This window comes from Ambystoma mexicanum, chromosome 1p (genome assembly GCF_040938575.1).
Source record: "Ambystoma mexicanum isolate Mex_15411 chromosome 1p, UKY_AmexF1_1, whole genome shotgun sequence".
Lineage (NCBI taxonomy): Eukaryota > Metazoa > Chordata > Amphibia > Caudata > Ambystomatidae > Ambystoma > Ambystoma mexicanum.
The window spans coordinates 418,221,858-418,246,751 of record NC_090921.1 but is presented as its reverse complement, the minus strand read 5'-3'; positions in this window follow the sequence as shown (position 1 = coordinate 418,246,751).

Below are 24,894 nucleotides of genomic sequence, written 5' to 3'. Positions count from 1 at the left end.
CAAGCAAGGAGCAAATATTTGTAAGCGCATTGTCGAGTAGACTTTCATTGACATTTTTGGGATCCAGGCATGCTATATCTGCGGCAAGAGATGAGTGGGTTTTAAAACGACTAGTTAGGCTTTGAAGAATGTTGTCCATAATGGTATTCTGTACAGTAACTCTAAACCGATCTTTAGCCAAGGTGATTGGCTCATCCCTTGCATTCATTCCAGGCATCCTCTTTTTGTGGGACACTCTCCCTCTGGAAGTGCAGTTTCCACTCCTTTATCATAGCATCTCTCTTCCAAGCCCACGTTGGCCCATTCTGCAAATTTTTCAGCTGCAGAATACACAGAATCAAAATTTCTTGACTGTGCAGCAAGCGCTTTTGTAGTGTCCGAGACCATTCTTTGCACCTGGAGGATGTCTATTACACTTGTCTGGAGGTACTTAGGTAATAGGGTTGTCGAATTGAATACTCTGAGATATAACTGGGCTGTGAGCACTGTTGGAATTTGCACAGAGCCTCAGAAAAGTTTAAAGCTTGGTAACGGCAGACGTTTGCATTGAATTTATCTGTATTTGAGCCAATATTATTGAGTGCAACAACCACATCAATGAATATTGCTTTGTTTGGGAATCAAGTCTGCCAGAAATAATTGAGGCTGTCCATCTTGAGGAAGAGGCAGCTGGTGGTGGTGCCAGTCTGCCACAAACAATTGAAGATTCCCCCAAAGAAGAAGTGTCGGAAACAAGTCTTCCAGAAATAATTGAGGCTGTCCATCTCGAGGAAGTGGCAGCCGGTGGTGGTACCAGTCTGCCACGAACATTTGAAGATTCCCCCAAGGAGGAAGTGTTAGAATTAAAGTCTGCCAGAAATAATTGGAGACAACATCATCCCCCCAGAGGAAGTGGCAGGTACTAGTCATTCGAAAGAATCTTTATCTGCTTTACAACATACTGAAGACTCAGGGAACGGGGGTGTTAAGCACAGAGCACCGAAAGATGATCTACAGGTGGCCGACTATTTGTTTCAACATCCAAAACCAGATCAACTTTCCTATTTCTTTCAGCACCATCCAATTCAACCTCTCAAACATAGACACATTAAAGCAAGCTTAGCCTTTTGGAGGAAAGATGGGGAAAAGGATATTGGTTAATTTAGTCTGAAATACAAAAGGCCCTTTTTTGCAGTTTGTTTAGTGTCTACTAAACGTGGAGAGAGGGGTATTTTCATCAACGGGATGAAAAACTGGAGGCGTATTTACCAGCGCATTGCAGAACATGAGGCAGGCCAAGGTCACCGGAGGTGACAGATTCATATATGTTGAACTTTCCAGGGGTCGACATAGGCGGTTCACTCTTTTTCACGGACAGAAATTAGCTTCAAGTGAGCAAATCAGAAAAAGGAGAGACATATTGGAGTGCGTTATTGATGTTGTAAAAGTCATTGGGAAAAGGAGGCTCAGTTTTTGTGGGAAATCAGAGTCCATGCCCGAGTTGGATAACGAAGAGCTGGATCATGGCAACTCCCTTGAAATCCTTCTGCTCCTAAGTAAATATGACAGACCTCTAAAGGAACATATGGAGGCCATTCAAACCAAATCCAAAATGAAAACTGGGCAAGGACGGGGTGCTTCTGTGACCTTCATGTCAAAGACTACAGTTGGGTATGTGATTGAAGCCATTTCCAAACTGATCAAAATGGTAATCTGTCAAGAAATAAAGGAAGCAGGAATATTTTCCATTCAGATAAACTCAACCCAACCTATAATTATTCGACATGTCACTGACAATGTACATGAACGCCTGCTAGCAGTAACCAACTGCACTTTGTCTACTGGAAAAGGGCTGTTTGAGTTGGTGCAGAGTGTTATTAAAGATAATGGTCTGGACCTATGCAAGTGCATTGGAAATTCAACCGATGGTGCATCCAATATGCAGGGGCAGTACAATGGTCTCACATCCTGGCTCAGTAAGGAATTTCCTGGTGAAATACATGTCTGGTGCTATGCACATGTATTAAATCTTGTACTTGTAGAAGGGACATAAGCATGAAATGAATCCACGGCCTTTTTTTGGCCTGCTAAACTCATGTGCCATTTTTTTCAGGGAGTCCTACAAAAGGATGGATGTGTGGCGTGAGCTGTCTATGGAAGGCCGCACAATCCAAATAATAGGAGAAACAAGGTGGTAGGCAAAGGATGCAGCACAACAGAAAGTTTTTGGCTCCTTTAATAACCCAAACAAAGCAATGTTCATTGATGTGGTTGTTGCACTCAATAATATTTGCTCAAATACAGATACATTCAATGCAAATGTCCGTTACCAAGCTTTAAACTTTTCTGAGGCTCTGTGCAAATTCCAAACAGTGCTCACAGCCCAGTTATATCTCAGAGTATTTAATTCGACAACCCCATTATCTACGTACCTCCAGACATGTGGAATGGACATCCTCCAGGCGCAAAGAATGGTCTCAGACACTACAAAAGCGCTTGCTGCACAGTCAAGAAATTTTGATTATGTGTATTCTGCAGCTGAAAAATTTGCAGAATGGGCCAACTTGGGCTTGGAAGAGAGAGGCTATGGTGATAAAGTCGTGGAAACTGCGCTTCCAGAGGGGAGAGTGTCCCACAAAAAGTGGATGCCTGGAATGAATGCAAGGGATGAGCCAATCACCTTGGCTAAAGACCGGTTTAGAGTTACTGTACATAATGCCATTATGGACAACATTCTTCAAAGCCTAACTAGTCTTTTTAAAACCCACTCATCTCTCGCCGCAGATATAGCATGCCTGGATCCCAAAAATGTCAATGAAAGTCTACCCGACAATGCGCTTACAAATATTTGCTCTTTGCTTGAAAGACTGGATGACTCCATAACGCTACAGGGGTTAAGGGAAGACCTCTCAGACTTTGCAAGCAAGTGGACTAAACTGAGGAGGACACTACCAGAAGAGTATGCCTTTGACGCCCTACAGAGTGAAGATCCAGCACTACAAGAGTTTGGAGAGCTGCCTTTAGTACAGAAATGCCATACATGCCATAACTGTGCAATATGTTGCTATGCAATTCTAAAAAGGTATGAACTTTTTATTAGTGCTTACCGGCAATTGTATTTGGCATTCAAGTTCATCTTGACCTTACCTTGCACACAGGTAGCATGTCAAAGAAGTTTTTCGAAATTGAAGAATATTCAAAGCCGCCTAAGAATCCACCTCTGCCAGGACAACCTTGAAGCCTTTATGCTCATATCTGTGGAGCGGAATGTGCTTATCCAATTGCAAAATCCAGACATAATCGACCTGGTTGCACATAAAAGTGCATTGTTGCAAGAACTCTTGATTGAGTGATTTCCAGGATTTTCATGAAGCTGGAAGCAGGATTTCCAGGAGCTGTGGACCCTGTCACAGAACTGTATGCAAAGTTATGTTATGTGTTGTTATTGTGTCTTCATTTGGCTGCACTGCTTATTAAATGCAAATCTTATTTTTATTACTGGTGGCAACGAGTAGACATGCTTTGAGTCTGCTTCTGCAAAATAAGTATTTTACTATGTGATGATGTTGTTTTTTTTTTAAATAACAAAAGGAATGTTGTCACTTTCTCAAGCGTTTACACAAAACATAACAGCATGCAACAGACACATGAACCCTCCATAAGTAGCATTTTTTGTAAAGCCGTGAAGTAACAGGATTGACGGATGATGGTTTGAGGGCCCCTTTTTTTGAGGTGAGGGGTGGGTCACTTTTTTAGGTGAGGGATGGCCCACTTTTCTGAGGTGAGGGGTGGCCCACGTTTGAGCCCAAAGGATGCCGGGCTGGCGTGCAAGTATCGTATGTCACACATACACAAGGATGGCTTCTCCCCGCTGGTATAAATGAGGACTAACGATCTCCATTTGCCCTCGTGGCCAGTTGTTATATCCCTCAAATCTTCCATGCACGCAAGGACAACAGGACACGTCGTACATCAAACTATCTTTATTCGTAACTGCTGGCCTCTTCCTCCCAGAGGCCCCTCCTCTACCTCCTATATTGCCTCTCCCTCTTAACCCCTTCAGTCCATGCTGCCTTTTCCTCGCAACCGTACCGCTCCTGGCTCCCCTGCAGGGCTTGGGGGCCGGTTGAGTGCTCTACCGTGCTCCTTGCGGGACGTTAGGGATTGTAGAGGGGGCCATTGATGTTGGCCCTGGGTCATCGGGCCCGGGGCGTGCTGGTGAGGTTCCTACTAAAGGTCTGTCCTGCTGGGCAGTGGTGCTGGAGACTGGCCGCTCTGTGCTGCAGCTCCAGTGGACTATGGTATCTCTCTCCCCCCTTACCGAGCTGCAAGGGTTGCTGGCATATGCAATGTTTCTCGCTGCAGCAGTGGCGTTTTCTTGGATTCCCCTGTTGCTGGCGATCTGCACAGGCCAGTCTCTGCATGTAAGCCGCAGTGGTGCGGGATGCTGTCACACGAGTCCCGTTGCGCACTGAGTGCATATGTGGTGAGACCTGCACCCTGCTGCCAGCCCAGCTCATAATATTCCGGCCACTCATGTGGGGTCCAACAAAGTGCAGCAGCAGTGAGTGCGAGAAGCCATATAAAAAGTGCTGCACTTTGGTGCTGGGGGCACAGCTTACTCTGTTGGCAGCCTGCCTACCTGCCGTGTGTTATGGGGCCACTTCTGGCTTCTCACATGTGTTCCTGTTGCCTGAATGGGCCATACTTCCAGTAGTGACCATCTGGTGCTCGCTATCTACCTCTCAGGCATAGGATGCTGAAATGGTTGTTAGAGGTTCGTGTAGAATGACAGTGTGTGGTACAAGTGAAAGTTTAAAAGTTGGAAAGCTCTTTTTAGGCGCTATTCTGGGTTTTTTGCATCTAATTATTTTTTCTGGTTGTCGGTGTGGTGTGGGACTCCTCAACCTTTTGTGATCTCGGCCCGGGGCTGATGGATTGTGCCTGCCTCCTCCCACTTTGGTTTTTCCTGTGCAGTATGGAGATGTTGGTGGAAGTGTTATTGGGACTAAGCCGTCCCACTTCACTGGTGTTGGGCCCTGATTGGTTTCTCCAATGATGGCAACTGTGCACAGGTGCTTCACAAGCTATTCCCATTTGGCTGATGGATTGCTTCTACTGCTTCTGCCAGTGCTGTACCTGTTCTTTTGTGTCAAGGCCTGCCCCACTACTGACTGTGCTGGGACTCGCTTGCTGCAAGGCTAATTTGACTGTTGCCTGTGCTGGCCCGCTTGTGTGTTGGACTTTTGATGGTGTTCCGTTATTTGGTCTTTGCAGCCGCAGTTGCGGTACTTGTTCTGGGAATGTAAGCTTGCTGTTATGCTGCTTTGGTTGGACTGATTGGTGTGCAATATTTGTACGGCGAAACCAGCGGTTTTGGCTTTGCTTTTGTGTGTTTGTGTGGCCAACTTTCCATGATTTGTATTTGGGGTCCTGTTGTGGTGACTTGCCTCAGTATGGCCATGCCACACTGAAAGCGAATCTTATGTCTGGGTCGCCTTCTGGCATATTCTGTGGCGATTGCTTGGATACTGACTGTGTCTCGCGGGCGCACGTACTTGCGACTGTTGCTTCTCTGCTGTAACTTCTCTCGTTGGGTCTCAGGGTCCATGGTCCTGTGTCCGCTGGATGTGTCGTTGTGTCCTTGTTTTGTGGTGACATTTCTGCCAGGCCCAGTTGCTTTCTTGCGGTCCTTGGTCTCTTCAGGCCAGCTGCAACTAACTCCATCATTGTTCCCTACAATGCCTGCACATTCTGGGTTGCCGGTGCATCTCCCACTGGCTACTTTGGGCCTTGGATGTGTTGGCCTTGGTGGATGTGCATTTTGCGGATGCTTTCCATCTTCCTGTGCCATTTTGGCTCTGCTTTCTCCATAGGTCGTCAGGTTTCCTGCATGCCGGGGTGTCGACGCTGGGTGTGCTGTTTCTGGCCAGTGCTCCCTGCTGTTGTTTGTTGTGTGACGACGGCTGTTTCTGTTTTTTGCTGTTGTTGCCTACCTGTCTGGTTCTGTGCATCTGGGTCGGGGCTCAGATTTATGTCCCAGGGATGTGCCCTGGGTACGCCCCCTCCTGTCAGGTCCTGCATGGTGACTGTTGCTTCGTTGCTATCTGTGTGTCCGTTTTCTACTCCTCGTGTTCTCTGTGGAAGTTGCTGATCCCCACAGCCCCTCTGTGACTGCTCTGTGCCTCACTGAATATTTGCCCAGTAAGATTCATGTCAGCCCGGACGGGAAGGGGAAGTGGATAAAATAACAAAACACATTGGAGCACTTCTTACTTCTTTCCAGGCCTCCCTGTACAGGAATTAAATAAAGATTATAAAATGCACATTTACATTTGGCAACAGAATTTTCAAAGAAACCACCCTTGGGTTACCTGTATATCCTCGGCTACAAGCTCAGAGGATTGTTTCAAACAGATACTCTTAAAAGAAGCGCCAAGCCTTGTTGGATGTGGCTGCCTTTATTGCTTAAATCAAAATTTCAGCCCTTATGGGTACTCTGATCAACATTTCAGCCCCTAAGGATCACACGTGTTTCGGCTTCTAAACATTTCAAATCCGGGCTAGGTTCAAACATGCTATTCATATACATTAATAAACATTTTTAGAAAAATGATAATCATTGAACAGATATAAATCACAGAAAACGCGTTTTGGCGGTGGGGAGGATTAGCAGGGGTTGGAAAAAGACAAAAATAATAAAAAGAAGAAAAGGTATATATAAACCTTATTTGCATTTTTCTTATATGTCACATGTTTTCATACATTTATTTTACATATTTGTTCACCACTAATTTACACACTGGTTCACTTTATTGCATTTGGTTGGTCAAAAAATACTTTATTGAAATCAATATCATATGTTTACTAAGTGAGCAATGCAGGAGCTGGTGGCTTACTTTCCTTGTATTCTATTATCTTTTCTTTCACCTATTTATTATTGGGATAATCCCTCCTGCAATGAAATATATACTCAGTCGTCCTGAACTCAACCTATTATGCGCTTTAAGTCACATGGAACTGCGCTACATTGTTATTTTAATCTAGTGTATCTGAGTAATCATAATAAGTAGGAGTTCCTTTGATATGGCCCCAAATGTATATATTTATTTATTTATCAACTTATATTGCGCACCCGGTACCCAAAGGCTTAAGGGACGCAGACATAAAACAGGAGAACATAAATGAAACGTAATTCCTCAGCAGTATGGGGCCGACCGTTAGCCATTAGTATTTAGGAAAAGAGAAGAGTCTTGAATTTATTCTTGAAGTCTACTGTTGCGATGATGTTTCGCAGAGCGGGAGCTAAAGCATTCCAGGCGAGGGGAGCCGCAATGGAAAAAGCTCTGTCGCGTGCTTTGTTAGTCTTGCAACACAACGTCTTCAAAAGTTTCTTATTAGCTGATCTTAGAGTACGGGTGCTAGATTTCTTAACAATGTCTTCCATTAAGTAGGATGGCATGTGCCCACTCATACATTTGTGAGTAATGAGCAGGAGCCTGAAACGGACCATTGCCTGTACAGGTAGCCAATGCAGGCTCCTTCTTGCCTCCGACACATGATCACTGCGCTGGAGTCCTTTAATTACCCTCACTGCCCGATTCTGAACCACCTGAAGACGATGGAAATCTGTTGTTGTGATGCCTGGCAACAGGCTGCCACAATAATCCAGTTTGGAGCAAATGATAGCTGTTGCCTGTGTCTCTGTGTGTCGGATCAATTTAATAGAATAAGAGGACGAGGGGACCAGACTGCTCACCTGAGCTTTCATACTGAGGTTCTTATCAAGGATGACGCCTAATGTCTTGACATTGCTCTTTACCTCAATGACACATTTATCTATACAGAAATTCTTGTACATAGGGCCTAACTTTTCCAATTTGATGTCAGAGCCTACGAGCATGAGTTCTGTTTTGGCATTATTAAGAGCCAGGCCATTAGCCACTATCCACTTTTGGATTTTCAAATAAATTTGATTAATGAAAGACTCGTCATTGCAGTGTATTTCTGGGATCGGGATAACACATTGCATGTCATCTGTGTAGTTGGCAAAAACTATCCCTTCTTGTTCTAACCTAGAAAAAAATGGAATCATAAAAATATTATAAAAACAAGGGGATGCGCAGGCTCCTTGAGGGACCCTGAATAATAAAAGAACTTGATTAGCCTCTGCCGAATAACTTGCCACCCTTACCTGCCTACCACTTAGAAAAGAAGAGATCCATTGGATGGCTTGGGGCGAGAAGTTGGAGATTTCCCTCAATCTGGTGGACAGAATGGAATGGTCCACCAGGTCGAAAGCCGCTGAAAGATCCAACATCATCAATAAGACAATATGACCTTTATCCATGCCTTGATGTAAATGGGATTTTAAGGCCAAGAGCCAAATGTGGTCTGATGAATTTTAATCCAGTAATCTTAACTGTTTACTGAGCGGCTTGTTACTCGCTCCGTTCGTTCGCGTCGGGTCTCGTGTTCAATGTGAGCAGCCGGAGTCATCTCCCTAATGTTGACGGTCGTTTCCTAGGTGATCTGGAAATGAATGCCGTCTTCAATTTCTCCTCCACGAGCGGCCGCCATGTTTTGGGAAGCCGCACCAGGTCCCTATTATACAGATATAAAGTCTGCCCAACTCTTCATTTCGATCAGATTCTTTTAAAAAAGAAAATATAATTTCTATTTTTGACAAGTTTTCCTCCTTCATTTGTTTGTTTATACACAAAATATTGGTAATGCATTTTTAATTTCTACTGTTTTAACAAAAAGACAAAGTTTGCTAGACCTTTAACCAGGAAAAAAACATTGCTATGGCAATGGTTACCTTTTGAGTGAATGCTTTGCATTCGCCAACAACTATCTTAAGTACTGGTGCTCGATAAGCACATTCTTCAACTGAAATTCAGACTCTATTTGTATCATATTCTCTGTTGCTGCCTTAATGGTTCCACTACATTAAATCAATCTATGCTCATTTTCTATATAACAAGATGAGATTGTACATATTTACCTTACGTTTTTATCCTTTTTCTTTGCAATCATATTGGCTTATCATGATTCACCTACAATATTTTATTTTACTAAATTTTGTAGTCATTAGCATATCCCTACCCAAATCTTGGATATCATTTTATCCCTACCATTCTCGGATGGTGGAATTTGCCCCATTATATCAGCCCCTTTTTTGGTTTTAATGTTTTTTCACAGAAATGAGGCCATCTCATTATCTTTATTTAGACCAATCTCTGTTGCCTGATATCTACAGATTAACTTTGCCTATCTTGCCTAAGCATCATCTTGCTATTACCCGCTGTTTTGCCTATATTGATCTTTTTCAGGCCAATATATCTGATATTTTTCTTATACTCCATTTGATGATGAGTTTGCCAGTGTTGTGCTAAAGGAAATTTAGGTTCTTGACTGCCAATAGTCACCAAGTGTTCTCCTATCCTAATCCTTTACTCTCTTATTGTGCTTCCTATGTATACTTGATTACATATGCAGATTATTGCGTACACAACCAACTTTGATCTACTGTTAATATTGTCTACAATTTTAATTGGTGTTCATTTTTTGTCCATAAAAGTCTCAGAGTTGTCATGTGCATATCTGCAAATTGGGCATGTTCCACATTTTCTAACCCCCTTGTTGCTAGGTTGTAGCCATGTTTGGGCTTGCATATCATGTACATCTGGTAGAAGCGATGGGCTCAGACTGTTCTTTAAAGTTTTGGCTTTTTTTGTAAATTATTCTTGGCTTGTCCTCTCATGCTCTTGCAAATGCGGATCCAGCTTAAGTAGATATCAATTCTTTCTTAAAATCTTATGTATCAGATAGTGATTACTGCAGTATTTGGTCACAAACAAAGCCTTTTCATAACTTGTATTACTTTCGTTCTTCTTCCTAATCAAGGTTTGTTCTCATGGTAACTTCCTTGCCTTCTCTTGTGCATTGTTAATGTTCTTTATTGGATATCCCCTCTGTTGGAAAGATTCTGTAAATAGATCCCACTCTTTTTCAAAATCTTGTTGGTCCTGACAGTTCCGCCTGGCTCTTATGTACTCCCGTGTCGGGATATTTCTTTTTGTTTGATTATAATGGCAGCGTGTCGCATAAAGTGTGGAATTAACCTTGGTTTCTTTCCTATATGTACAGGATTTCAAATGATCCCCTGCTACATCTATTGTCAAATCCAAGAAATCTATGTCTGTCTCATTGTTCTTGCCTGTAAGTTGGATCCCAAAGTCATATACATTGATTCTTTTTGTGAATTCATCTAGTTCTTGTACTGTTCCTTTCCATGTTTCTTCAATATTGTTGTGCCTTTAAACTATTTAAACTCTTCCATACTATTCTTATCTAAAAAGTTTAACCAACTTCTGTACTTTCAGTACCTTCTTCCTAATGTTAAATGTTGCTATAGGTTCTTTCCTGCCACATTCACTTAATGTGTTATCCTTTTCCCTAGGTCTACCTATGGTGCGCATCTCTAAACTACTAAGACCACAATTCCAAGGGAACAAAATGGCAGCCGGCACTCACTTTATGCCTGCGGCCGGAGAAGTACTTCAAAGACTCCAATTGCAGCTATTCGGTGTTGTCATAACTGGAGACTTCTCTCGTGGTGATCTGTAAGTAAAACATTAATTTATATTCTTTTAGTTCTCATGCCCCCATCTGGAGAACAGGATTTTGCAACGATATAAATATGTTCACAGAACCATGCGCTCCTCTACGTAGTCTGTAGTCAGTTGCCTTAATGAAGTGTCAGTTTCACGGAGCGTTCATTCAGATTGAATGCCCATTTAACGTTCATGCAAGCAACTTCTGAACACTTCTCACTGAATATTACAGTATTTTGATCAAAATAACCTTTAAAGTTATTTTCTTACGTCACAAGTTCGGAATGCCTTTAACAAATAACTTGTTTTAACTTTTGATCTAATTAGAGCTGTAGGCTCTCTAAAATGCTGTGCTCCCACCAGTAACTGAAGCAGCTGTGAGATCTTGGTTTCTTATTTCTTCCTGTCCCTTCTAATTCTTCCTGGATAGGCCTCAGTAGAGCAGGCCCAAAACACATATGCTCTTCTCAGGTTTTGCTGATGAAAGGCAGTTAAGAATTGTGCCCACCTCCAATCTGCAGTCAACATTCCGATTTAGAATTCTCCTGAGGTGAGCCACCATCTTGCCCTAGGTTGCTGTCCAATCCTCCATTTTGCGCACTGAACTCAGCTGATCTCTATAGATGAGTGTTAAGGTGCTGTGTGTTTCTGCTCGCCTGTTGTTTACCCTACCGGGGCATGTAGCCTCCTGTGCTTTTTGGTTCCATGGGCTCGCCTCCATCTGCATCCCCTAGTCTCATGCTTTCCAGCCCTCTAGCCCCGTATTCTCAGGCATGCAGCGTACTGCACCAGTCTCTGGTGGAGGTCTGCGGTGGTGGTTGCGGGTCCAGCATTGGCCTCTCGTAGACATCTTGTTGCCGGCTGGCGGAGGTGGGGTGCCTCTCTGTGTGCCTGTTCTGGTGCTAAGGTTGTGGGGGCCTGCGGTGCAGCGTCACTACTCTGCTTGGTTGACTTGTGGGCTGCTCACTGGGCCCTGTTGTTTGTTGGGGTTTTCCCTGGCGGCCGGGCGGTGGTGATTGGGCCTCTCCTCTGCCTTGGCTTATGTCCCTGGGGATGGGGCTATGGTCCTTTTGTGCCCAGGGATCTCAGCTGTGTCGCCCTCCCTTTTTTCTGTGGGTGCTCACTGGTTCTGTGGTTTTGCAATGTGTCCACTGTGTTTTTGCCATTGGGGATCTCTTTTCACCCGTTCCCTGGTTATGGTTCTCCAGGTTTTTTTTCTCCAGGATCTCTGGTCCCTTGACAGAGTTGCTTGGCTCGCCGATCCTGTTCGTTGGGCTGTGTTGGTTGGTTTCCTTGCTCTAGCGGCAGTGTTCTGTCTTTTTGTGGTTGCTGCTTGTTAGTTTAGGCACAGCTGGGACTAGGCGGACGGCCTCTGTAGTATCCGTTCTACAATTGTTTCCGGTCTGTCCTCACCGTGGCTTCTGGGGCTGCTGTTTTGTCTGGGCCTGTACATGTCCATGGGGTTGGTGGCTTCCTGGGCAAATGCCCAGGTGGTGTCTCTTCAAGAGAATTGTAGGGCAGTCAACTGGGCGATCAGGGCAGCTTTATCTCCCATTTCCGGCTGCCTGTGTCCCACACTGGGGATGGTTCCCTTGGGGTTGGGGTTTGTCTGTTGTTTTGTGGTTTTCTGGGGACTTCAAGTTGTGCTTTGGGTTGGTGCACTTCTGTCTCTCGGTGCCTCTTTGGGACTTCTCCCCGTTGTTGGTGCTTTGGTATACCTCAGAGGTAAGTACTGGGATGAGGAAGAGGGACATGGAGGTAACGCAATGAATACTAACCGGTAATCTTCATTACTCCTAGTCCTGCTCTTCATCGTTACAGTACTGACGATCCTCCTCTGCCTCCTTGCAGGGAGGGTCTCATGCTCCGGCTTGGTTAGTTGGAACTGGGGATTGTGGGTAAAAGGGAGGTATTATACCTCAAAGAAAAGAAATGAAAGAAGGGTTCCTGGGTCGGAGGCAGGCCTCAGATGTAAGTACTGTGACAAGGAAGAGTGGGACTAGGAGTAATGAAGATTACCAGTAAGTAATCATAGCATTGCTGATTATGGTGGGAGGTAATTTTGCACTGCAGCTCATTTCGTGTCCTTCGAAAGGCATAGGAGAGGCACAAAGCAGAGTGTGCGTCACCACTTTGCTTCCCTCCACAGTCTTGGAAGAGCACAACCTTTCTAAGCCTAGATGAGATTTTCATCCAGGCATAAAACAAATGGATTGCCATGGAGTCCCCCTCAGATTAGCACCTACTAATGGACATACCGAAATCCACTTAACAGAGGTATACAACAGTACAGATGCATAACAGAGCTCTTTTCAGAGGTAACAACAGAACAGATATGAAGCGGGGAGTAGGATAGAGAGGGGCACAGAGGAGGGTACTGCTATACATGATGGCGAGGAGTAGAGGGGCGGAAGGGGTCTAGCGAGTCAGGTGGGACGGGGGTGACGTGAAGGCCTAGGTGTTGAGGAGGAGAGACTCCTTGAAGAGGTGGGTGTTGAGTTATTTTCTGAATTGTAGGAGTGTGGGGGTGAGTCTGATGCTGAGGGGGAGGAGGTTCCATAGTCTATAGGCATAGGCAGAGAAGGCTTGTTTTCCTGTCCTTTCCTTTTTTTAGCAGCGGATTTCAAGTCTGCCCGCGTCCTAGCTTCTGGTGGTGCGTTGTCCGCTGGTGTAGAGGTGCGCGAGGCTGACAATGCCCCTGTCAGCCCCCGAGCTGAAACGGGGGCTCCAGCTTGACCCTGGTTTAGGGCCGGTATCCCCAGACACTGCAGACCTACTACTGGCCCCACCATGGCTGCCCACCACACCCAATCGGGAGAAAAACTGAATGGAAGCGATAAAAAAACAAAATGCAGCCTTGCTGCGTGCTGGCCCACCCACAGCCTTCCAGTCCCGTCCCCACAATATCAGATTTGCTGTGGGCAGAACAGGGAGCCACCGGACCAGCCTTAAAGTGCAGATGGGAGAGGCATTTGCCCTTTTACCTATCAGCTCCTTAAGTCTGTTTCTGGTATGATGCGCCTGGGTGGTGCAGGAGTCTGGAGACTACCAGAGGTACGTGTCTCCACTTGAACCCCTCCCCCCAATGCCAATCCCCCAATGCCTTCCTCACATTCTGCCCGAGAACCCTGCCTGCCATTTAGTTTCTTTCCTTTTTGTGCTTTCATATCCATTTTGTCTGCGCCGTCGCCCTCCGTGAAGAGGGGACGGCAGCTGTTTGGGCAATATGGAAATAAATGCACAAAAAGGAAAGAACATAAGTGGTGACCCAGCTGCCCTCCCAGCACCCAGGGCACTGCTTATTTTTGTTCCATTTTGTGCATTTATTTCGATTTTGCCTGCACCGATGCACAAAAAGGAAAGAAAAGAAATGAGAGCCCGGGTGCCGGAAGGGCACCCGGGCTGCATTTATTTTCTTGCCATTTTATGCATTGATTTTAGCCGTGCCGCTGCAGTCTCCTCTCCCATCTATTCAATGGGCAGCCACCAATCCCATTCCACCATGGAGTGATTGGAAGGGTAAGAGGGACAGGAGGCAGCTCATTCTCACAGCATTCCTTAAGTGTGTGTTTTAGATGTGAAGGCGCGAGGTAACTGCTTGTAACATTCACACTGCGCCAGAATAGTATCTTTAGAATGCATAAAGAGGTTTGATGCCCACACACAAGTAACTTTGCCTCTCCCCGTGGCCATGCTAATCCCTATGGCCGCGCTCTTGGCTCGGCCTGTGGTGGGCTCCTAGAGGCAGGCCCGAGCCCCAGGCTCGCCCCTGGCTCGGCCCTATCCACAAATTCCCTGGCTCTCCCAGGTCTACGTCAGAGTTGCTGAGTTTCTCTGCTCTGCGAGGTAGCTGGGGGACTTGAGGGCGACTGCTTTATAGATGATGCAGCAAGACTTGAAGGTGATTCGTGCATGCAGTGGGAGCCAGTGAAGGTCAATGATGGCCAGGGTGATGTGGTTGTATCTGCGTAGACCCTTGATGAAGCATGCAGCCGTATGTAGGACACTTCTAACGGGCACAAGGGAGGATGATGGGAGGCCTTTGAGGAGGCCATTGCCCCCATCCAGGTGTTATAGGATCAGTGCTTAAACGGTGGATCTAAAGCTGTCCGGAGGGCAGGTGGGCATGACTTTCAGTAGGAGAGAGAGCTGATACCAAGATGTCTGAGTTTTCTTAACTATGTGTGTCTTGAAGGAGAGATATTTGTCGATATGGAACCTGAGGGACTTGGCGCAGGAGGTGAGCTCGGTGTGACACCTGTTTCACCAGAAAGAAGGGTTCACCAAATGGTAAGTCAGGATGTTATGGCCGGGGTCTCCCTTCCCAACGTTTTTAGCATAGGACAAGGTGGGGCTCTTGAGCACAGCACACCCCTGGGCTTCTGGCACAAGCTCACAGTTCCCTTTCTCTATATCAGGGTCTTCTGTGACCAAGTCTCTGCTCATGCAAAGTCTCTTGTTTTAGAGGGGCCTGACATGCCAAAAGAACAAAACAAATAGTTCCTTCTGGTAACCTCTACGTCGGGTGATTACTCTTCACCCTAGGAACCCCTTCAGCCGGGGGCCGATCCTTCTTTCAGCGTTAGCTTCTCAAAGTGCTTACCAATTTAAACAGAGGCTTACGGAGGGCGATCATGTCTCGCTGGGTCACTCTGTTATTCTATGGCAAGTGCGTCCTTCACAATAATACAGTTCGTATGGTGTTCCCCTCAGCCAGGTGCAAATGCCAGTTTCACAATAGCCTCATTCGGGTTCACACTTTCCACAGTTTACAATTTCTACAACGTGCAAAGGACTTTCGATTGTACAAGGAGTTGACCCTTGTATGACCACCTTAACACCTCACGCCGGCCTTCTCTATGGCCTTTTGGTACTTTTAGTGTCACAATGTTTCTGTTTAATACGTTCATTGCTCAGGAGAGGGGTACCAGAAAGAGACCTTTGAATGAGCACCCACGTGGCGCCGGACCACTCTATCTCTGGTACCAAGTTCGTTCACAAAAGATCTCTGTATCTTAATCTTCTTAAAGTTGCCACTGCAACCTTCAGCCTAACACAGTCCGGCCCACTATCAGGTTCTCGTGACTCATCAGCTCGTTGGCGTTTCTGTTGTATGTTGTCGCTGGCATCAAGGACGGTACCACGATGGCAACTGCGTCTCCTCGCCCTTGATATCTGTGTGGGAGGCTTCCATTTAGCGGCGTTGACATCCGTCACATCATTCGCAATCTGCAATTTCCGGTCTGATGTTTCTTTTGTCTGAGGCTTTGTGGGTCTGGGTTGAAAAGGGCAAGGGCAACTCCCTCCTTGACGTCCTTTCAGGTCTCACCGCTGTCCTGGAATAGGTGCTTTCTGTTACGCTCACTTGGTATCCACGGGGACGCCCTTATGCCCTGGTTGCCAGATTCACCCTGGACCCTTGCCGATCTCGGATGGTGCCTTCTATGGAGGTCGGGCCTGAAAGCACAGGAGGACTGGACTTGGGAACAGATTTCGTTTCCTCCCACCAGCCCCCCTGGACTCGATCCGATGGCCCACTCCTCACCTTGTTGTGATGTCTGGCATGCTCTCCATCCTGCCTTCTGTGCAGGGGCGTGTAGTTTTCTGCGGGTTAGAGTGACCGAGTTAACTTCACTGGTGCTAACCCATTCAAGTGTCTTTAAGGAGGAAAGTCTGGTTATAGCAGTCTTAACATGTCCTTGCTTTCCTTTCTTGCTATTAATGTCTTTTCTTTATTTATTCCCCCTTAGGTGCACGGAGGTTCGGTGGATGCGCTGCTTGGATCAGGCTCCTGACAGGATGATGGACGCAGGAGCGTATGATGGGTGGTATGTTAAGCGTGAAGTGCGGCGCGGTAATGTCTTTTCTTGCTAACCTGTATTCTTTATTCCTTTTCAGGTTGCGATGGTCTTTCTGGGCGTGTGAAGATTTCTCCGCCATCCGTGTAATGAGCCCCAATGTCCCAACCTGAACATGAGCCTGGCGCCAAAGGCGCCAAGACTGACTCCAGGAGAGTCCATGATGATAATGCAAGGCCCTTGGGGCCCCAAGTGAACCCTGAGTCCTAACCCTACGTGGCATGTGACCATGCCAGTGGGGTTTTGGGTCATGGGTCGTGACACTTTCTCATGCGTTCGGCCTTGCTCAGAGTGTGCTCTTGTGCTTCACCTTTTATCCCAGTGAGGAAGAGAATGGCAAGTAAGGTGTATGTAGTTGTCGGCAATTGCCTGACTCTGCCTGACAATTGTGTTTGGACATGTCAGGTAAACGGCTCTGGTATTAGTTTGTTGTCACTCACGGTGTGAGAAAGTGCTTGTGTTGGAAAAGGGGGGATAGAGTTTCTAAGTATCCTACTGGGCAGGATGGGGTAAAGTTGTCATAAGGAAGGGGATACCGCGTCTCACCCTTCGGTGTCCCACTTCCACTCCCTGATGACCCCCCATCCAGGGGATCCTCCCGTGCTGGTCCACCCCAGGAACTGGATCCAATAGCGATGGCTGTGTCCTGGCCACCTGGATGACAGATCCCTGATAACTAGCGGGTGAGACACCATCAGGTCTCTCACAGAAACCTCAGGGGAAGGAATATGTAAAACCCAGTTGGTAATACCCAAAACCCATGGGAAAATAGTTCTGAAAATCGGCCACTCACAATTGGCAGGGGGACATATAGGACAAGTTAAAACCTAAGCCCATATTAGTGGAAAGTTTTGTTGGCCAGTAATTAATGCCGACATTAAAAACTTTGTGCAGACATGTGAGAGATGAGAGATGTCAAAAGACCAGCGCCAATATTCCTCCACCTGCCCCTTTGAATCCACTGCCTATAATAGAGGTCCCATTCTCCCTAATCAGGATAACCATCATTGGACCCCTCGAAACATCTTAATTGGGCAATAAATTTGTCTAAGTGATTGTTGACTATGCTACCACGTATCCTGAGGCCTTCCCCATGAGACATAATACGACCCAGCAAATCCTAAAACATCTGCTACCATTTCTTTCCCGGGTCGGGTTCCCAAAAGAGATTCCAACCGATCAAGGAACACATTTTATGAGTAAACATATGGGAGAAATTAAAAAATAACTTAATATCACTACACCTCAGTTTATCATCCTCAAACAGATGGATTCGTAGAACGTTCTAATAAGACCCTAATAAGACCCTGAAAACCATTCTAAGAAAACTAGTTGATGAAGGCGGGAAAGATTGGGATTGCATGTTTCCCTGGGCCTTATTTGCTGTGAGAAAAATTCCCCAAGCGTCTACTGGATTTTCACCCTTTGAGCTCCTGTATGGCAGAGAGCAAAGGGATGTCTTGGACATGCTCATGGAAACCTGTGAAGAAAGGGAGGAGGCCCCAATAACCCTGCCTCAAACTGCAAATCGGTTACGAGAATATATGAACCTAGTCAGATCTTTAGTTCATACCCACATGAAGAAAATTCAATACCTACAGAAGCTTTCATATGATAAAAAAAGGAAACTTAAGAACATTTTCAGTGGGTCAAAAAGTTCAGGTTCTCTTGCCCACTTCAGAGAATAAATGAATCTCGAAGTGGCACAGGCCTTATGAGGTATTGGAACCAATGGGAACATGCAACTACAAAGTAGCCCAACCAGACAGACACCAAAAGACTCATATCTACCATGTCATCCTTCTAAAGGAGTGGGAGGAAAATCCAACATCCTTGCAGACATCTATGCTTTCTTCTTTGGTACTCCAAGAAATTGTTTATGTAGATATTATACCCCAAGAACTTTCCAATGATAAGAAAGAAAGTTTGAATTATCTTGTTTCTGCATTTTCCAAGACACCAGGGAAAGTATACAGAATGTACCACTATATATGAACACCACCGGGGAAGGTAGGTAATTTAAAACCACATAGACTCCCAAAGGCAAGGAAAAAAGATCATTATTGATGAGGTAGAAAGGATACTCAGCTCAGGGCTAACATTATCAAACCTTCTTCAAGTCCCTGGTCATCTCCCATTTTGTTGGTGACCAAACCAGGCCAGACTTGGAGATTTTGCATAGATTTTAGGTGAGTTAATGCCATCTCAGCCTTTGATGCATATCCCATGCCTCACATAGATTACCTGATAGACAAATTGGGGAATGCAGTTTTCTTGTCAACATTAGATTTAACTAAGGGATACTGGAGGGTTCCTTGCATGACCCAGACAAAGAAAAAACAGCCTTTTCAACACTGATAGGACTCTTTCAATTCAAGGTCCTACCCTTTGGTTTACACAGTGCACCAGTGACTTTCCAAAGGCTAATGAATGGGATTTTGCAACACTATTTTGTATTTCTCCAGAGTATAAATTGATGATATTATTATTTATAGCCAAACATGGGAAGACCATCTCTGTCATCTCTGCGTGAATATGAGAGCCCTATGAAATGCCCGCTAACAGCTAACGCAAGACAATGTAAGCTGGCTCAATCGGCTGCAAAATAGCTCGGCTTTTTTGCAGGAAATGGTAGTATACAGCCTCAGCAAGAAAAAGTAAAAGCCGTTCAAAAGGCACCAACACCTAAGACCAAATGGCACCTTAGAGCATTTTTGGGTTTGATTGGGTTTGTCCCTAATTTCTCAGAAAAAACAACTCAACTGACTGACAAGCTAAAAAACGCTGAACCTCAAAAGATTCATTCAACCGATGAGGATGAAGTCTGTTATAACAGTTTAAAACAAAATTTATGTCAAAATCCCACATTGAAAGTGGCAGACTTCTCAAAAGAGTTTATACTCCAAACTGACGCCTCTCTGACTGGGGGCTGTATTGTCCCAGACACACAATGGCTTAGAACATCCTAGTCGCTAGTCGCGAATTATTTGGAAGCATTAGCCATCAAATGGGCAATCCATTATCTTCAATATTACCTCTTTGGAAGAAGATTCATCCTAGTGACTGACCATTCTCCTCCTTGTCTGGATAGGTCAGTGAAAGGAATCCAACCCACCTGTTATGCAATGGTTTCTGGACTTACAACCATACTGTTTCACAGTAGAACATCAGAAAGGTAAAGCTCAGAGCAACATGGATTTCCTTTCACAGTACCCCAGTGAAACAGATTTGCCCACATCGCATAGTGGAGAGTATGCGAAAAACCATAGGGTGTTTCACAGCCTAGTCCCCGGCACCCCATACTCAGGTGGCCAGGGAAAGGCCATTGCTTTTGGATCCCAACCCTCAGTGTGAATAAGAGAGGGAGGGTCACCTGGGTAGGGGGTCTTCAGGGAGTGGGTGTGAAACACTTGCTAACCCATCTAACCTCTATCCCTACTTGTTTTATGGGAAACTACAACTCCCATAATTCCTCCCCTCTTCACTTTTACAACACTGATAGGCCGAGTAAGATGTGGAATGAGGCCAGGAGGATTACCTCTTCTGACTTTCAATGGCTATGTCCCTCTAATGAGATCAGGCAGAGTCAGGCATGTAATCCAAATTACATACACCTGCCACTTGTTAACATTCCCTGTCAGGCTAAAAGGTGGCATGCACAGGCGCGGCTAGGTGTGAGAAGGAACAGCTCTTTCGGGGCTGTTGCAAACCCTGCTATGGAAGTTGGAAGGCCAAGAGGCTGACCGGCTACAGCGGAGAATGAGAGAGTGCCAGGCGAGAATTGCATGCTTTCGGGAGGCCGTAGCATTCCACGACCGAAAACAAGTGAGCAGGAAAGAAAAACCTTCATAGTGCTTCCAGGTGACCCGCTACTCTCCCAGGTGAACAACGGAGTTGGGGAGGTGCAGAGGAGTAGTTGGTAACCGCCTTGGCTGCTACGAGAAAAGCATTAAAGATAGAAGTCCACTTAAAACGACCTGTGAGTTATCAAAGGCAAACAACAGCCTGGATTGTGTTAAGAGTAAAAGGGCATGTAACAAGAGTTGAACGTTGCACGTGTGTCGATAAAACGCGTAATGAAGTAATGAAGATAACAACGATTGAATGACTGAGAAAAATATACAAAATAATTGAGTGGTCCTGCAAAGCGGAATTGTACATTTGAAAGTCTCTGTGAAATGTTCTGAGTTATGAAAAGTCAGAAACAAAGGCAAGAAAGTAACTCAAATCCCGAAAAACAGTTGATTTAGTGAAAAGCAATCTGTATGAACTTTGAAAACTGCCAAGAGGGAAAGAGTAAAACTACAAGTACCAAGAGGCATTGGTGTGCACATGAACTTTGAAAGATGCCAAGAGGGCAAAAGGAAAACTGCAAGTACCAAGAAGTATTGGTGTTGCATGTGAACGTTGAAAGATGCCAAGAGGGCAGAAGGAAAGAGAATTGTCATGATGCCTACCCCCGGGCATCCGGACCAAGCACATCAGCCCTGGGAGCAGGCATCCAGGTGCTTACTAAAAGCCCAGCAGCCCCAGCTAGGGGCTGTCTGGGTACAGTCCTGGCACCATTGGCACCAGGCTCATAGAGGAAATCAGTCCTGGCGCCATAGGCGCCAGGCTCATGTACATTACTTACCTCATGCAGACCATGCTGCAATGAAGTCAAGCCAACGTGAGGCCTGAATGGGACTACTTTACTTCAGGGACTGTTTTTTACTCGGGTGTGGTTCTGGGGGAACTTCTTACCTGGGACTACTTTGAAGGCTATTTAAACCACACCCGAACAGCAGCACATGCTTCGTGTTATTCTGCATCCAGCAGCGTAACGGTCACTGTGTATGCAGTCATCATCCAGTCTTCTGCCACGCCTGCCTCGAATCCAGAGCTCCTACAAAAAGAGGAAAGAATAAGGAAAGGTTAGAACACGGACATTATTTTAATTCCTTACCTGATTCCGGATCCATCATGTCTTCGAACTTGGAAAGGACATTATTTCTGCACGCGTCGCATCGCCAGCTGCAGCGCCATGCCATACTCACCAGTCCTCACAGCATTTTTCGATTCGGCGCTGCCTCCATCATTTTCTTCGCCGAACTCCAGCATCTAGGGGACAAAAGGAACATAAGGTGAGCCGAGAGAGCCTCCAAATACAATCTCTTTTTTCACCACCATAGACTTACCTGATTTACCACCGGAGGCATTATTCTTTAACATCCCGCAACTTCTCATGCCGCACCTATAAGGAGAGAGAAAACAACAAGTTAAATACACGCATATTTTACTGGACAGTGTTGGGTAATACAGACTCTTACCTGAACGCCATCAGCTGCCACAAGATAATCTTCTCTTGGACCCAGCTGCAACACAAGAAGGGAATGGGACAAGAGTGAACATCGGACATATTGAACTCTTTGGACTTTTTACTTACGGGTTCTCGCCAGGAACCTCGGAGTCAATATTCATCCGGAACTCTTCCAACGCCTTTGAACCAGTGAAGTAACTGGTATCTACGCGCCCCTGTATTCCACGCAGGATGGAGAGCTCATCATTCAAAAACATAAGGTGAGATTACTGAAAGGGAATATCAGAGGTAATTAGTGGGGAGAACAGTGGGGTGCCATTACTAGAATCCACGGGTGGCTAAATCCCTTTCTCCACTTGCAGGAGAATACTTCTACGGGTCAAGCAGACGAGATTAGGCAGGCCAGTCCAGTATGTCATCCCTGCACTACACTTCACGTTGGAGGAGACCGCAGCTGTCTGGGTCCGATTGACGCCCCTGTGGGAGCCAGGTGAGCGTAACAGAACGCGAAGCCTATCTACAAATCCCCACCTGGGCATTATGGAAACCTCAGAAACCGACCAACTGGCCCAATTATTTGGGGAACTTAGGGCAGAAGTGTACTCCACGCGCCAAGAAACTAATGCCCTCAGGAGAGAACTGATTGTGTCAAAGGAACGCACTGATGATCTTGCTAGACAACTGCTGCAAAACCAAGCTGGGCAAACACCCCTACCTGGACTCGGGGGGGGGGGACCCAACTCCTGTTTCATCGAGCACTCCTGTGCAAGTAATTCTACTGGGACTATTCCTTTAGCTCCACCCGAACGCTTTGCTGGGGACCCAAAAAGGTTTGCAGTGTTTATGAACCAATGCTGCTTGCACTTTTTATGCAGACCTGGAGCTTTTCCAAATGACCAAGCCAATGTAGCCTTTGTACTATCATATCTTAGTGGCAGCGGAGCTGATTGGTCAATTCCACTAGTCAACCAGGATGACCCCCTTCTTCGGGAATTTCAGGGTTTTCAAAGGAGCATGGAAAGACTATTTGCCAGACATTCACAGGGACAGGCCCTGGATAATGAACTTTTATCCCTACGACAGGGCAACCAGGATCTGCTAACCTATATCGCAACCTTCAACAGGGTGGTGATGGAAACCGGATGGCCTGAGGAGAAACAAATTGCATTATTTCATTGTGGACTTCGGGGAGAACTCAAAGATGTTTTGGCTCAAGTTGTGAACCCCCCTCAGGATTGCGCAGAATATATAGACTTAGTGGTCCAGTTAGACCTTCAGAATAGAAAGGCTGATCGAGCTAAGTTCGAGAATCGGGTATGGGTTAAACCCAACATTACCCCCAAAGGAACAGGTGAATCAGAACCTATGCAGATCGGGGGGGGTTAAAGGACCCTTAACTCAAAAGAAAAGAGACGGCAGATGCAATTGTGTGTGTACTGTAGAACCGCAGGACATTTTCTACGGGATTGCCCTATAAAACCACCCAAGAAAGTAGTAGGAGCTGCTGACAAAAGCCGAATAGAGCCTGATTCGGAAAACGACCACACCCGACAAGCGTAGAGGTCCGCTTGCCGAGCTTAAAGAAGGACACTCAGACCTCGCACCTAATCATACCAATGGTCCTTATTGATCCAAGGCAGCCATCACGTATGCACGCAGTAAGGGCATACATTGATAGTGGGGCCGTAGGAAACTACATGGACCATGAATTGGCCTAAAGGATGAATCTACCCCTTTGCAAAAAGACCACTTCGGATGTCATCACCACAGTCGATGGAACTAAAATTGCCTCTGGGCCCGTAACTCATTCCACTACTGAGATGACACTGTTGGGTCAAGATGGGCATCGAGAAACTATTGTGTTTGATTTAATTAAGGCCCCGCAATTCCAAATAATTCTGGGAATACCATGGTTGGAAACACATAATCCTTGTATTGAATGGCGAGAGTACAGAGTGACCCCACCGGATTGTGCACACACCTGTTACCCGGAAAAAACCTTGAACAAAGGCCTGGCCACAGTCACTAATCCAGTCGTGCAGTTACCTCAGGAATAGCAAGAATTTCAGGATGTTTTTCAAAAAGAACAGGCAAACACCTTACCACCTCACAGGTCATATGATTGTCAAATCGACCTCGTACCCGGTGCACAACCTCCATGCAGTAGGATCTACGCCCTTACGGAACCCGAAAATCTTCACCTACGACAATACTTGGACCAATACCTTGCTAATGGCTTCATTCGTCCATCCAAGTCTCCTGCATCCTCAGCTTTATTCTTCGTGCCTAAAAAGGAAGGTGACCTTAGAACGTGCATAGACTACCGCGCATTAAATCAGATTACGGTAAAAAACTGATACCCTTTGCCTCTGATCCCCGAATTACTAGACCAAGTAAAGGATGCTTGTATCTACACTAAGTTAGATCTCCGAGGGGCATATCATCTGGTACGTGTAAAGAAAGGCGATGAATGGAAGACTGCCTTTCACACCAAGTACGGGTTATTCGAATACCAGGTGATGCCCTTCGGGTTGTGAAATGCACCAGCAGCCTTCCAGTATTTTATGAACGATGTCCTTCGTGAACTCATTGAAGTCTGTGTTGTCGTATACATAGACGATATTCTAGTGTACTCCTCCTCAGAATCAGACCATGTTAAGCACGTTTGTGCAGTCCTTGAGAAACTACGCCAGCACAAGTTATACGCAAAATTGGAGAAATGTGTTTTTCATTCTACAGAAGTTGAAGTCCTTGGATTTATCCTGACTCCAAAAGGAGTTCGAATGGACTCTCGAAAGGTGGACGCAATCCTCAAGTGGCCATCACCCAGTTCAGATAAAGGGGTACAAAGCATGCTTGGATTTGCTAACTTTTATCGCAGATTTATTTCTGAATTCTCACATATTGTACACCCCATCACAGCACTTTTGCGAAAAAACAAATGCTTCTTGTGGACTGAAGAGGCTGAAAGAGCCTTCCAAGAGCTAAAATTGAAATTCACGTCTGCACCTGTCTTAAAGCATCCACGTCCTGAACTTCCATACATAGTTGAAACCGATGCATCCAGTTTAGTCATGGGAGCTGTCCTGTCCCAGAAGGATCCTGAAACCGGTCAACTTCATCCAGTAGCATTCTGGTC